The sequence below is a fragment of the Triticum aestivum genome, chromosome 1B (assembly GCF_018294505.1).
Source record: "Triticum aestivum cultivar Chinese Spring chromosome 1B, IWGSC CS RefSeq v2.1, whole genome shotgun sequence".
Classification (NCBI taxonomy): domain Eukaryota; kingdom Viridiplantae; phylum Streptophyta; class Magnoliopsida; order Poales; family Poaceae; genus Triticum; species Triticum aestivum.
Window position 1 is genome coordinate 617721763 of NC_057795.1, and position 16310 is coordinate 617738072.

Here is a 16310-nt window from a genome sequence, read left to right on the forward strand (position 1 = left end):
TGTCTCGTGGCCACCTCGGACACTGTTTCACGTTGATTCTTCCTCCGAAAAATCCTAAATATTCCAAAATAGTTCTCTGTCCGTTTTTATCCCATTTGGATTCCGTTTGATATTGGTTTTCTGCGAAACATAAAACATGCAACAGACAGGAACTGGCACTGGGCACTGGATCAATATGTTAGTTCCAAAAATAATATAAAAATTTGTCAAAAGTGTATGAAAGTTGAATAATATTGGCATGGAACAATCAAAAATTATAGATATGACGGAGACGTATCAGCATCCCCAAGCTTAATTCCTGCTCGTCCTCGAGTAGGTAAATGATAAAAAAGATAACTTTTGATGTGGAATGCTACCTAGCATAATCTTGATCATATGTCTAATCATGGCATGAATATTAAGACACGAGTGATTCAAAGCAATAGTCTATAATTTGACATAAAAAACAATAATACTTCGAGCGTACCAATAAAGCAGTCATGTCTTTTCAAAACAACAAGGCCAAAGGAAGCTTATCCCTACAAATTCATATAGTTTGGCCATGCTTCATTTTCATCACACAAAATGCTCCCATCATGCACAACCCTGATAACGAGTCGAGCAATGGGTTCATACTTTTTAACGCGCTTTAGCTTTTTCAACCCTCACGCAATACATGAGCGCAAGCCATGGATATAGCACTATAGGTGGAATAGAATATAATGATGGAGGTTATGTGGAGAAGACAAAAATGGATAAAGTCTCACATCGACGCGACTAATCAACGGGCTATGGAGATGCCCATCAATTGATGTCAATGTGAGGAGTAGAGATTGCCATGCAACAGATGCACTAAGAGCTATAAATGGATGAAAGCTCAACAAAAGAAACTAAGTGGGTGTGCATCCAACTTGCTTGCTCATGAAGACCTAGGGCATTTGAGGAAGCCCATCGTTGGAATATACAAGCCAAGTTCTATAATGAAAATTCCCACTAGTATATGAAAGTGACAACATAAGAGACAATCTATATGAAGAACATGGTGCTACTTTGAAGCACAAGTGTGGAGAAAGGATAGTAACATTGCCCCTTTTCTTTTTCTTTTTTTTCTTTTTGGGTGGGCTTCTTTGGCCCCCTTTTTATTTAGGCTTCTTTGGCCTTTCCTTTTTTTCCTTTTTTATGGGGCAATGCTCTATAATGATGATCATCACACTTTTATTTACTTACAACTCAATATTACAACTTGATACTAGAACAAAGATATGACTCTATATGAATGCTTCCAGCGGTGTACCGGGATGTGCAATGATCTAGCATAGCAATGACATCAAAAAGCGGACAAGCCATGAAAACATCATGCTAGCTATCTTACGATCATGCAAAGCAATATGACAATAAATGCTCAAGTCATGTATATGATGATGATGAAAGTTGCATGGCAATATATCTCGGAATGGCTATGGAAATGCCATAATAGGTAGGTATGGTGGCTGTTTTGAGGAAGATATAATGAGGCTTATGTGTGATAGAGCATATCGTATCACAGGGTTTGGATGCACCGGCGAAGTTTGCGCCAACTCTCGAGGTGAGAAAGGGCAATGCGCGGTACCGAAGAGGCTAGCAATGATGGAAAGGTAAAAGTGCGTATAATCCATGGACTCACATTAGTCATAAAGCACTCATATACTTATTGCAAAAGTTTATTAGCCCTCGAAGCAAAGTACTACTACGCATGACCCTAGGGGGATACTTTGGTAGGAAAAGACCATCGCTCGTCCCCGACTGCCACTCATAAGGAAGGCAATCAAAGAAACACCCCATGCTTCAAATTTGTCACACAACGGTTACCATACGTGCATGCTACGAGACTTGCAAACCTCAACACAAGTGTCTCTACAATCCACAACCACCCAATAGCATGACTCTAATATCACCATCTTTATATCGCAAAACTATTGCGAGGAATCAAACATATCATATTCAACGATCTACAAGTTTATGTAGGATTTTATGACTAACCATGTGAATGACCAATTCCTGTCATCTCTCTAAATTGATATAAGTGAAGCAAGAGAGTTTAATTCTATCTACAAAATATGTGCCCATGCTCTAATAAATATAAGTGAAGCAAAAGAGCATTCTACAAATGGCGGTTTCTATGTGAAGAGAAACAGGCAATCCAAACTTCAAATGATATAAGTGAAGCACATGAAGCATTCTATAAAGCCACACTCAAAAGATTTCAGTGAAGTGCAATGAGCATTCTATAAATGAACCAAGGACTATCTCATACCAGCATGGTGCATAAAATAAAAATGAAAACTATATGCGAAAGACGCTCCAAGACTTGCACGTAATGCATAAATGAAACGAATACGAAAACATACCGATACTTGTTGAAGAAAGAAGGGATGCCTTCCGGGGCATCCCCAAGCTTAGACGCTTGAGTCTCCTTGATTATTTACTTGGGGTGCCTCGGGCATCCCCAAGCTTGAGCTCTTGCCTCTCTTCCTTTTTCTCATATCGAGACCTTCTCGTTTAGACACTTCATCCACACAAAACTTCAACAGAAAACTCGGTAAGATCCATTAGTATAATAAAGAAAATCACTACTCTAAGTACTGTTGCAAACCAATTCATTTTTTTTTTGCATTTTGTCTACTGTAATATAACTTTTTCATGGCTTAATCCACTAATATAAATTGGTAGATTCATCAAAACAAGCAAACTATGCATCAAAAACAGAATCTGTCAAAAACAGAACAGTCTGTAGCAATCTGAACATCCACCATACTTCTGGTACCCCAAAAAATTCTACCAAAATTATGAAAAATAAACAAGTTGTATAGAAAGACAGTTCAAAAATAATCAGAACCGTTTGACTTTCCAATTAAAAACGTAAAATCGCGCACTACAGCCAAAGTTTCTGTCCTACACCGTACAAACCAACAAGCATTGTAAACATCCTAAAGGCAAACCTTGGCACATTTCTTTATAATACAATGGAATTGTACAAGGGGATAATTATTTTTGATGAAAAGTTTCTGTAATCAAGATTCACAAAGTTTCCATGAGCATGAACAAAGTTCAAGGAGCTCTCCCACTTCAACAATGCTTGTCTTTCTTACTTTCACTTTCCTTTTTGAAAAGTTTTTAGGTTCCCATCTTTATTTTTTTTGTTTTTAAACCATGTAAAAGCACTTAATAGAAATAAATTACCCTCTAAAACTTCTGGGTTGTCTCCCTGGCAGCGCTTTCTTTAAAGCCATTAAGCTAGGCATTTAGTGCTCAAGTAATGGATCCACTCGGATCCCAAGGTATATCAAAGCCAATTTTAATTAACAATGATTTGTAATTTAGAAGTGAGCACAAAGTAACATATATCATGCAACAACGAAGTCTAACTCTCTTCCTATGCATCAGCATGTCATAAAAGAACAATTCATGCACACATAGTAAAGGCCAATGCATAGTATAAACAGTTTCTTGCAATTCTATCATGTTGGAAACATAGAGAGGTGGAGGTATAGTTCCTCTCTCATAATAATTGCAAGTAGGAGCAGCAAGCACATGCATATTATATTCATCAAAATCATCATGTGTAGCGGCAAAAGGCTACCATCAATATAATCCTTAATAAGCACAAACTTCTCTGATATAGTGTAGTTTGGAGAATTCAAAAAGATAATAGGTCTATCATGCGTGGGTGCAATAGCAACAATTTTATGTTTAACATAAGGAACTATAGCAAGTTCATCTCCATAAGCATAATTCATATTGGCATCTTGGCCACAAGCATAGCAAGCATCATCAAAAAGGGATATTTCAAACAAATTCAAGGGATCATAGCAATCATCATAGAAATCATCCTTCGGTAAGCACGAAGGGGAATTAAACAATGTATGAGTTGAAGAGTTACTCTCATTAGAAGGTGGGCACGGGTGATCAATCCGCTCTTCCTCCTTTTGTTCTTCGCTCTCCTCATCATCTTTTTCATCCAAGAGCTCATAGTTTCATCAATTTCTTCTTCCATAGCTTCCTGCAAAATATTAGTCTCTTCTTGGACAGCGGAGACTTTCTTCATAAAAGCATTAATATAGTAATTGTATTCATAATTTTCATAGCAATATCTAAGTATAGCAAGATTTTCAGGCCTATAAACACCATCATCATCAAAAGCTACATACTTTTCAAACAAAGATTCAATTTCATAAGCATCCTTAAAAGCAATAAATTTTTCTATTTGTTCAACATCATAGTAATCATATATACCATTAGCATAACAAGCTAAGGTTTCATTATCATTAAATTTGCATGAAAAGGGAAGGTGTGGAGCCTTCATCCTAGTGCAACAAGTAATATCATATCTCAAGCATAGATCCCGGGCATACCAACGCAACGTAATAAATTGATCCCATAATAGTTTCCCTTTTTGTGTCGAGCGATAATCCCTAAAGTATTCACGTTGATCCAACGTGTCTCCCATTATAAAGTTGAATGGGCTTTTCTCAGGATTATCAAAGTAGTACATAATATCTTTCACATAATGAGAATCGGGGATTTTAGGAGTTACCCCATCTACATGAGTAGCAAGTACACCTAATTTTTTTGGTATTTCGTGTTCCATATCCATAACTAAAGATAGAGAACAACTTAGAATAACAAATAAAAATTACTTCGTGATAAAGCAAACAAGCACACACGAGAATATTCACCCCACGCTATGACTCCCCGGCAACGGCGCTAGAAAAAGGTCTTGATAACCCGCAAGTATACGGGATAGTTGTAGCCTCTTTCGATAAGTAAGAGCGTCGAACCCAACGAGGAACTAAAGGTAGAACAAATACTCTCTCAAGTCCTATCGGCCACTAATACAACTCTACGCACGCTTGACGTTTGCTTTACCTAGAACAAGTATGAAACTAGAAGTACTTTGTAGGTGTTGTTGGATAGGTTTGCAAGATAATAAAGAGTACGTAAACAAAAAGTAGGGGCTGTTTAGATAAAGATGCGATAAAGTAAATATAGCGAGTGTGGAAAAGTGGTGGTAGGAGTTGTGAAATCGTCCCTAAGCAACTGACTATGTTACTAGACCGGTAATCACTATTGCAAATCTATTTGAGGGAGAGGCATAAGCTAATATGCTTTCTCTTCTTGGATCATGTGCACTTATGATTGGAACTATAGCAAGCATCCGCAACTACTAAAGATTCATTAAGGTAAAACCCAACCATAGCATTAAAGTATCAAGTCCCCTTTATCCCATACGCAACAATCCCCTTACTCGGGTTTGTGTTTCAGTCACTCACGCAACCCACTATAAGCGAATCATGAACGCATTGCAACACCCTACAGTGGGAATCCCTCACGCTTGCGCGACACGGAGGGCACCATAGGAAAGAACCAATAATAAAACATGCAACTCAAACCAATCATAGCAATTCATCAATCACCAATAGGACAACGGAAATCTACTCAAACATCATAGGATGGCAACACATCATTGGATAATAATATGAAGAATAAAGCACCATGTTCAAGTAGAGGGTACAACGGGTTGCGGGAGAGTGGACCGCTGAATATAGATGGGGGAAGGTGATGGAGATGTTGATGAAGATGATGGAGGTGTTGGTGAAGATTGCGGTGATGATGATGGCCCCCGGCAGCGCTCCGGCGCCATCGGAAGCAAGGGGGAGAGAGGCCCCCTTCTTATTCTTCTTCCTTAACCTCCTCCCTAGATGGGATAAGGGTTGCCCCTCTGGTCCTTGTCTCCCATGCGTGGGAGGGGCGAGAGCCCCTCCGAGATTGGATATATCTCTCTGTTTATGCGTTCTCTGTTTCTGCCCCTTCACCGTTTCCTTTATATCTGGAGATCCGTAACTCCGATTGGGGTGAATCTTTCGCCCAGATTTTTCTCGTAAAATTAGCTTTCTTGCGGAAAAAGAAGGGCATCAACCACCTTACGTGTGGCCCACGAGAGTCCAGGGCGCACCCAGGGGGGTGAGCGCGCCCCCCTGTCTCGTGGCCACCTCGGACACTGTTTCGCATTGATTCTTCCTCCAGAAAATCCGAAATATTCCAAAATAATTCTCTGTCCATTTTTATCCCGTTCGGATTCCGTTTGATATTGGTTTTCTACGAAACATAAAAATGCAACAGACAGGAACTGGCACCGGGCACTGGATCAATATGTTAGTCCCAAAAATAATATAAAAAGTTGCCAAAAGTGTATGAAAGTTGAAGAATATTGGCATGGAACAATCAAAAATTATAGATACGACGGAGACGTATCAGCATGTCAGATATTGTACACAGTCATGCTAAACATGTAGAGAAAAAGAGAAGAGTTTTGCGCGGCAATACAATGTCATGCAGACATCGCTCCATGGTGGATTCAATGGCAAACCCTCCCCACCCCTCTCCAGATTGTAATCCAGAGGAAGATATCTGTTCTGAGGCGGATTCAGATGCCACTGACCACTCCTATTTACCCCAAGGTGTTTGCTCTACTTTGGCATGATGATGTTAGTAATATCATGCATATGTTGCCTTGCAGTGCCTACTTTTGACATCATGTATGTCATCCTCTTAGTTTAGACATGTTCTGTAATGCCTCCTGTTTAGTTTCTATATCATATATGGGAATTATGCAGTCTCATGTCTTTTAGCCATCCATAATACATGTGAAAATGTGCAATGCCATCCTGCTTAACCAGGCATCATATATTTGAATGATATCTTGCACATCCTTTTCTTCATTACATTTCCATTTGTCAACAATGTTTGTACATTAAACTATTCTTCCTGTGAATCAGCCATTTGGGTGGGAGATGGAAAAATCTGGAGTGAAAACAAGGCCTTCAGAGCAGACAGTGCTACCTGTCGAAGCAGATCTCTTGTTGGGTCCCGATAGCTCCTCAAAGATGGATTCAGAGACAGATGACCAGTCCTATTCCCCCACTGAGGTGTATGCTCTAACTTGGCACGGTTATACTGCTCATATCATGCATACGGTGTCTTGCATTGCATAGTTTAGACATCATATACACAATATTCAACACCATGTTCTTAGTTCAGACATCATATCGAATTCCCTCTGTTTAGCATATAAATCACATATGTGAATTAAATGATGCGATCCTGATTACTTAGATAACATGTAGGTGAATTATGTCACGCGATCCTGTTTATTTATTCATCATATCTTTGAATTATGTTATGCCATGCTATCCAGTTTAGATAGACATCATATATGTGAAATTATGTCATGCTATCCGTTTTAGTTAAACAATATACATGTCAACTATTTCATGCCCTCTTTTTTCCACACTATCTATTGCATCTGTCTCTCATACAATGTCTTACATTCAACTATGTTTCCTGTTTATCAACCATTTGAATTGGAGCAGGTGATGCCAGTATCTAGCGGAATAAAAACACGGTCTTCAAATAAAACAGTGCTACCTCTTGGTGGAGATAGCACCCCGGTTGTACATGCACAAGAACCAGCCCTACCACACATAACCCAAACTCTCGCAGATTGTACCCCTACTGCAATGGACAGAGAACCAGCTTCACCCAATCTAACCCCAACCCTAGCCGATAGTAACCCAGTTCCTATTGACACAACACCATCTCCACCATAGAGCTCCCAAACAAGAGCAGTTAGTAAGGCAGCTCCAGTGCCCAAAGGGCCAGTACTATCACGGCGAACCCCAACTCCACCAGTTAGTACGCCTATTCCTGTGGAGGAAGCACAACCAGCTAGTCGTAGTTTAGCATCTATCACATTTGATGTTGTTAAATCGTATGTGCGTATCTTCCCATCTTGGAAATATTATACTGAAGATGAAGGAAAATGCTAGTTGCAGGTGTTTGTCCAGGAGTTATGTGTAAGTAATGTTATTAAAGGCAATTACTTTGCTTCGTCCCATACATCCTACCTCCATGATGGTTAAATTTTCCCATTTTTCTCTATAGAGAAGGACCGATTTGGAAACTCAGGATGAGGTAACCTGTGCTAATACCTCTGCTATCTTCAAGAATGCTCGGTGGCAGTATTGGAATTACCTGAAGAAAACGTACTTCACCGTCAAAGAAACTCATCAAATTCCCTTACGTTCTCCTGAGACACATTTACTAGACGATGACTGGGAACGCCTTGTTTTGTACTGGTCTCGAACCAAGAATGTGGTAAGGTCTATGAGCTCATTTTCTATTTTTAAGTATTATATTCTTGCGTCTTACTGTACTCTGTTCATGTAGAACGAGTGCCTAAACCTGAAGAACAACTGTTCTAATTTAAGATTCCATTGCTATCATAGTTCAAAAAAGCGCTAGGCGTTAATTGTGCGTTTTGCCACCGCCTTGCGCTTTACTGACCAAAGCGCATGCTTATGCGCAGTTATGCATAGATTAAGCGTAGTTATGCACAATGCATTTTGCCAACGCCTAGAGCCTAGGCGCGCTTAAGCGCTCGCTTAGGTGCGCCTTTTTTAACTATGATTGCTTTGCTCTTGTATCACTATATTTACTGATACAAACTTATTTTTAAATTGAAGGATCCAATCGAAACTCCAATGGCACAGCAGGTATGTTCATGCATGTTTCTTTAACATGTTTGCTCTTATCAATAGCTCTTTTGATTTCAATTTCAATTGTGTATATAGTTAACTTTCATATCATGCACATTACTAGCATCACAATTGAGCCAATAGTGTTGTTGTACATGTAGACCCGTGGTACCCATCTGAAATCTTGTTGTGTCATGTAGTTTCCCATGCTTTGTATTCTTTCACTGCTGCTTTGTCTTGAACTGATATGATTTGAACCGTGTCTCTATTTTGATTTGGCAAGACAATGCAGTGACCATAGGACATAGATATATGTTTGTTTGATGCTTTTATTATGTACTAGTACTTGGAAATAGAAGACTTGGTAGTTTAATCCTGTCCACCTTACTAATGAACTGGTTCACCGAAATGAGTTTCATATACTAGTACATGCTAAACTTGTTATGTGTCTGCTTGTTTCTTCTTTTAGAATGCTGACAGAATATTGGGGAAGAGTGCCTTATTAAGCAATGGTAAAGGAAGTAATGCAGATAAGGTTCAGGATAGTGACACATCCTTGTTGGTCTCCAACAAAGCTGATAAAACAACTAAGGAAGACTATCTTGAAGACTGCGAGCCAACCCAAAGTACTGTCTTGGTTTAGTGTTTGAGTTACTGGCCACTACCGCTTGCACAAGCTATTCAAACTCACTGTCTGAATCAGTTCAGTTTCTTGAGTCTCAACTACAAGCTGAAAGACATCGATTAACTGTGCTGCGACAAGAAGCGGAAGGACTGCGGAAGTCCCTGGAGCATTCAGATGCATACTTTCTGGTGCAACATCAAGCATTGGAGGATTTTAGCGCCAAATAGGACAAAGCTAATCAGCTTGCTAAGCTTATTGCCAGCATGGTGGATACCCAGGATAACGTTTCTTGAGCTCTTTTGAAGTTGTTTCAGTTATGCTCTTGTTTTGCTGCCGCTTTTATTTGCACTGGTGGCCAATTTTGACGGCCAGTGTATGTAATATGCTGCTTTGTTTCCTATATTTGCACTGGTGGCGAACTTTGATGCCCAGTGGATGTAATATGTGTAATAGCGATAATAGGCTAGCATTAATTACTTGCTTATTTATTTCCTTATTGTCTTGTTTAGTTGTTTGCTTGTAGTCACTGCAGTTCTTTTTCTGTGTTTTTCTAGTGGCCACAATAGCCTATTTTTGGTAACTAGGCCAAAATAATCATGGCAACACACGGACGGTTGTAACCATGGGCCTCCTGTAGGCCGTATGATCCATAGGCCTTCTTCCGGCCGTAGGATCCATTGGCCTTCTATACGGGCCGTAGGATCCATTGGCCTTCTATACGGGCCTTAGGGTCCATGGGCCTTCTACGGGCCATAGGGTTCATGGGCCTTCTACGGGCCGTATGACCCATGGGCCTTCTACAGGCCGTAGATCCATGGGCCTCATACGGGCCGTAGATCCATGGGCCTTCTACGGGGCGTATTATCATTTCGCCAATCATGGGCCGTACAATTCGTGGACCATAACGGGCCGTTAATAGACCGTATTTGATAACTCTATGAAAACAGCCCAACGGGTTTTTTTGACATGAAAACGGCCCAACATATTAACGGTCCGCAAACGGGCTGACTGTAACGATGGGCTGAATTTGGCCCACAAGCAGAAAATGACAGTAACGGGCCGTATGTAACCGAATGCTGTATATGAGCCCAAGAATCAATGGGCCCTGAGAAGGCCGAATGATAACTTGGGCTGGAAACAACCCAATAGAATAACGGGCCGTTAATTGGTATAAAGTGATACACTGTTCATTACGGGCCAGTTTCACCACGGGCCGTTAATGGGCCAAGAGTTACAAAGGGCCTCATATGGGCCAAAATAAGTCATGGGCCACACATGGGCCGGAAGTTAAAACAGGCTGGAATCATATTGGACGGCCCAGATGACGCTACTGGGCCTAATTCGGATAGGGCGTAACGGGCCCTGGGTTAGCGGGCTGTAAATGGGCTATATGCGAACATGCCGTTAACAGGCTTTCCGTGGGCCGGCCCGCCACCTTTTGACCAAGTCAAACGGGCCGGCCTTTTCATAGGAATGGGCCTCTGTTGGGTCGTGCCACGTGTCGTCGTATCATAGGCTCTTCGGTCCAGTGAGCGGATGACATCTGTCCCAACGGTGAGCCGACACGTGTTTCCTCCAGCCAATGATGATTTTACACGTGGAAAATCCCCATTGGTCGGGACTGTTAACGGGTTATCGGATCCAAAACCCGACCCGATAGCTTAACAACGTTCCGTTACGGTGGATGCCACGTGTCGGTCACCCTTGACGAAAGCACTTCTGTGACGCGCGATTTATCGTCATGGAAGTGGACACTTCCGTGATGATAATTTTGGTAATGTCATGGAACACTTCTACGACGGCACAGGTATGACTATCTTGATTCTGTCATAAAATCGTCATGGATGTACATGCATGACAAAAACGCGACCTACTATGACAAACACGTATCATCACGGAAGTGTATTTTTTTTTGTAGTGCATATTTGAACTTTTTGGTAACTTGTTGCCGAAGGGGGAGAAATATGTATAGATCATAGTCTTCGAGAGAGAGAGTGTTGCTTTTTGTCTCTCTTGCACTTTATTTGGTTGAACTTTATTGTGTGTTTGCTTGATACATTATGTCTTTTGTGAGATACTTGGATGATCATGTGGTTGATCATATGCTACTTTAATGTGTATTTGACTGATATTATCTCTTATATCCATATATGATCATTCACTTTGCTTGGTGATGAGTGCATGTTTTTAATTGTTATCATTTTGAGCGCCCCACCAAGATGTATGTGACATGGAAGAGTGACCCATGATCCTAACAGATTGTGCATTTGCAGTCCAAAGCAAATTTTAAATAATGCCCAAATTTAGGGGGAGATCTTTCTTATCACATACTTCTCAAAGCGACGATGTATTTCAATCTTATTATCATTTGTCAAAGCTTTGATCTATATGTTGTCATCAATTACCAAAAAGGGGGAGATTGAAAGTGCAACTATCCCTGGGTGGTTTTGGTAATGATTAACAACATATAGCTCATTGAATTAATGTTATTTCAAGATGAATATTTCAGGAAAGTTCAATGATTGTCATAGCATGGATTAGGAATGTGGACCCCTCAAAATGCTAAGGACAAAGGATTGGCTCAAGCTCTAAAAGCTCAAGACTCTACATTTTCTATTTCAGTGATCCAAGATCACATTGAGTCCATAGGAAAGCCGTGTAACGCCCCGGATTCGTTGCGCCAGGTGTCTGCTAGTTATTCACCGTCGTTGCCATGTCATTTGCTTGCATGTTGCATTTTATCATGTCATCATGTGCATTGCATTGCATACGTGTTCGTCTCATGTATCCGAGCTTTTTCCCCATTGGCCGTTTTGCAATCCGGCGCTCCTATGTCCTCCGGCGTCCCCCTTTTCGTCTCCTGTTGTGAGTGGGTGTTAAACGTTCTCGGAATGGCCCGAGGCTTGCCAAGCGGCCTTGGTATAGCACCAGTAGACCGCCTGTCAAGTTTCGTGCCATTTGGAGTTCGTTTGATACTCCAACGGTTAACCGCGTAGCCCGAAACCCCCCTTTCTCTTTGCAGCCCAACACCCTTCCAAAGTGGCCCAAAACCCAGCAAAATCCCCTCCATGCTCTCGGTCGTTCAATCACGATCGTGTGGGCAAAAACCTCTCCCCATTTGGAATCTCCTAGCTCCCTCTACCTATATATATGTGCACCCCCCGGATTTTCGCAGTCCAAACCCTAGAAAACTCCTCCCCGTGCCGCCGGACGCGTCCACGCGGGCCGAACATGTCCGCCGCCCCCTCAGCCAATCCGCCGCCGCCACGTCGTCCCCGCGCCCTCTCTCTCTCCTCCCCGCCGCCGGGGCCCGTGAGGCCCAGATCGGGCCCGCCCCGGGCCGCACCGGGCCTGAGGGAGCCCGTGCCGCCGCCCCACCCGTCCTCTCCGCTACCGGCCCGCGTCGCGGGCCGGCCGCCCCGGCCGGACCGCGCCTCGCCGGCGACCGCCGCCGTTGGCCGCCCGGCCGCGCCCCTCGCCTTCGCCGCCTGGATCCGCCGCCGCTCGCGGCCTCGTCCCCGCCTCCGCGCCGCCCGCCGCCCGTCGACGCGGCGGCCCTCCGCCGCCCTTCGCCGGCACCCGCCACCGCCGGCTGCCCCAGGCGCCGCCGTGCCTCCCCGAGCGCCGCCCGGAGCCCTCCGGCCCCGCGCACCGCCGACCGCGTCCGCCCCCGGCCGGATCCGGCCGGATCCTGTCCGGGGCCATCTCCCCGCGCCGTCCGCGACCGTCCCCGTCAACTCCGGCGAGCTCTCCTGCGAGATCCGCGGCCGCGTTGACTCCTCCCCCCCCGAGGTCCAAATCGTCTAAGTCCCGAATATTTTTTTTGCATAATCATGCCATGTTCATCGCATCATATCTCTGCATCCGTAGCTCCGTTTCGTGCGTGTAATATGTCAAATTGTTCGTCTCAACGAGTACTTCATTTCATTCCATTGCATCATGTTCATTTGAGTTCATCTTGATGCCTGAATCATCGTTGCAAGAGTGCTTCATGATGTTGTCTATTGTCTGTTAACAAAACTTGCTCTTTTGTCATTTTTGCCATGATTGATGTGTGCATCCTATGAGGTTGATGTCTTCATGTGTTTTGAACTATGCCATGTCTTCTTTACAGAGGTGTTTACCATGTATTTTTGTGATCAATGTGGTGACTAGCACAAGCATGCAAACTAGGCATCGTGATGTTGCTGTTTTTAGTCCCTGTTCTGCTGTTATTTTGATGCCATGTAAACTTGATCCTACAGAGAGATCCATGCATATTTTGAGATACTTCAGTAAGGGTGTTTTGAACATATGGTTGTTATCTAGCCATTCATGCCTTTGGTTGCAATTATGGAGTAGTCTAGCATGTCATTTTCGTGCTCTACTTTTGCTTCAAAATGTTTCCGGGCAGATTGTTTACATGTTATTCAATTTTGCCAAGGTTGTTGTAGTTGATCCTTGCATGCTATGAACTTGTTCTTACCTTAGATTGTTTCATAAACATGTCTTGTTGCTAATGCTATGCTTACCTTGTCATGCAATGGCTTGTGGTGAGTGAATCGAGCTTGTTAAGTAGGGTACTTGCTGTTGCTGTTCTGCTAGGCTGAATCTGTTTTTTCGTGATGCTATGTAAACCTGCTGCTACATATCATTCTATGCATAATCTGGAGATGTTCACTAAGGGTGTTTTGTTATACATGTCATTATCTATCCATTCATGCCCCTGGTTGCATTTATAGCCTGCTGTAGCTTGTTGTTTCCTTGCTCCAAAGTTGCTAAATAATGTTGCTGTCAGCCTGTTAACATTAAGTTCAGTTGTTGCCATGATTGTTGTTAATGATCCATGTACCCTATGGACTTTCTCTTGCCATGCTTATCTTCATAAACATGTCTTCTTTCTGTTGGTTGCCTTGCCATGCCATTTGTTGCTCTGTGGTGAGTGGTACAAGCTCACCAACATGCCTTCATAATTCTGTTTCTGCCATGTTTGAATCTGTAATATAACTTGCCATGTTTACATGGGTGTCATCATATTTTCTGCTCCTTTTTGGCTCATGGTCAGTAAAGGACTTTTGTTCTATGAGTTTAGTAGATTCATGCCATGCCTTTGTTTGCCATGTTAAGTTCCTATAACATGTTGTTTGATAGCTCTAAACATTGCAACCTGATGTTATTTCTGCAAAGTCGGAAACTGTTATTATTTGCAATCTTGCCATGTGTGTTTGAGCATGTTCTAGTGATTTCTAGAGATAGCTCAGTGTTCATGTTTTGTTATGCTTTACCTGTACTTCATGCCCATGCCTTTTGTTATTACGTTGAGATGCTGTAGCTTGTTGTTTTGAAGCTTGCAATATGCCTAGTTGCCGTTTTGGACAGATTGTTGCTATAACTTGTTTCAATGTGTGTGTGTTGAACCGTTGCTCCATTTTGAGTGTGCTCTATATGAAACTTGCTTGATTTTGCATGTAGTTTCATATTATCATGTTGCATACTTGTTTTGAGGTGTTTGCTTGATGTTTGGGTGCATTTTGCATCAATGCCATGTTTAACTTGTTTTGCTCATATCTTCTAGGCCGTAGCTCCGAATTAAATGAACTTAATATGTAACTTGACTAGAATTTCATGTAGATCCTCGTGGTCCTCTTTAACTTGCTGTTTAACAACTTCAACATAAGGTTTATTCAGATCTGGACCAATTTCGAAATTTGCATGAGGACTTACCGGAATTGTTATATGTTGTTTCCGGCCTCATTTAAACTTGCTTTGATGTGTTGTTCTTGTTTGCATCATCTCTTGCCATGAGTAGCTTCATATAGCTTTGTCATGCATCATGCTTGGTTGTGCATCTTGTCTTGCGTATGTGTGGTGTGTTTATCATGTTTTGTGCTTCTTATCGATAGTTCCCGTTTCGTTGCGATCGTGAGGATTCATTCGTCTATGCTTGGTTCGTCTTCATGGCTTCGTCTTCTTCATGGACTCGTTCTTCTTCCTAGCGGGATTTCAGGCAAGATGACCATTTCCCTGGATCTCACTACTATCATTGCTATGCTAGTTGCTTCGTTCTATCTCTATGCTGCGTTACCTATCACATGTTCTTCAAGCCTCCCCAAATTGCCATGAACCTCTAACCTTTGACACCCTTCCTAGCAAACCGTCGATTGGCTATGTTACCGCTTTTCTCAGCCCCTTTTTATAGCGTTGTTAGTTGCAGGTGAAGTTGAAGATTGCTCCTTGGTGGACAGGATTTTGGTTGGGATATCACAATATCTCTTATATTATTAATGCATCTATATATTTGGTAAAGGGTGGAAGGCTCGACCTTATGCCTGGTGTTTTGTTCCACTCTTGCCGCCCTAGTTTCCGTCATACCGGTGTTATGTTCCCGGATTTTGCGTTCCTTACGCGGTTGGGTGATTATGGGACCCCCTTGACAGTTCGCTTTGAATAAAACTCCTCCAGCAAGGCCCAACCTTGGTTTTACCATTTGCCTCACCACCACCTACATTTCCCTTGGGAGTAATTAACCCGAGGGTCATCTTTATTACACCCCCCGGGCCAGTGCTTGTCTAAGTGTTGGTCCGAACCAGAGCCACTTGCAGCGCCACCTCGGGGAAATTTGAGGGTTGGTTTTAGTTGTACATAGTGTTCATCCGGTGTTTCCCTGAGAATGAGATTTGTGCAGCTCCTATCGGGATTGTCGGCGCATCGGGCGGTCTTGCTGGTCTTGTTTTACCATTGTCGAAATGTCTTGTAAACCGGGATTCCGAGTCTGATCGGGTCTTCCTGGGAGAAGGTTTATCCTTCGTTGATTGCGAGAGCTTATCATGGGCTAAGTTGGGACACCCCTGCAGGGTATAATCTTTCGAAAGCCGTGCCTGCGGTTATAGGCAGATGGGAATTTGTTAATGTCCGGTTGTAGATAACTTGACACCAGATCCGAATTAAAACGCATCAACCGCGTGTGTAGCCGTGATGGTCTCTTCTTGGCGGAGTCCGGGAAGTGAACACGGTTTTTGGGTTATGTTTGACGTAAGTAGGAGTTCAGGATCATTTCTTGATCATTGCTAGCTTCACGACCATTCCGCTTGCTCTCTTCTCGCTCTTATTTGCGTATGTTAGCCACCATATATGCTTAGTCGCTGCTGTAACCT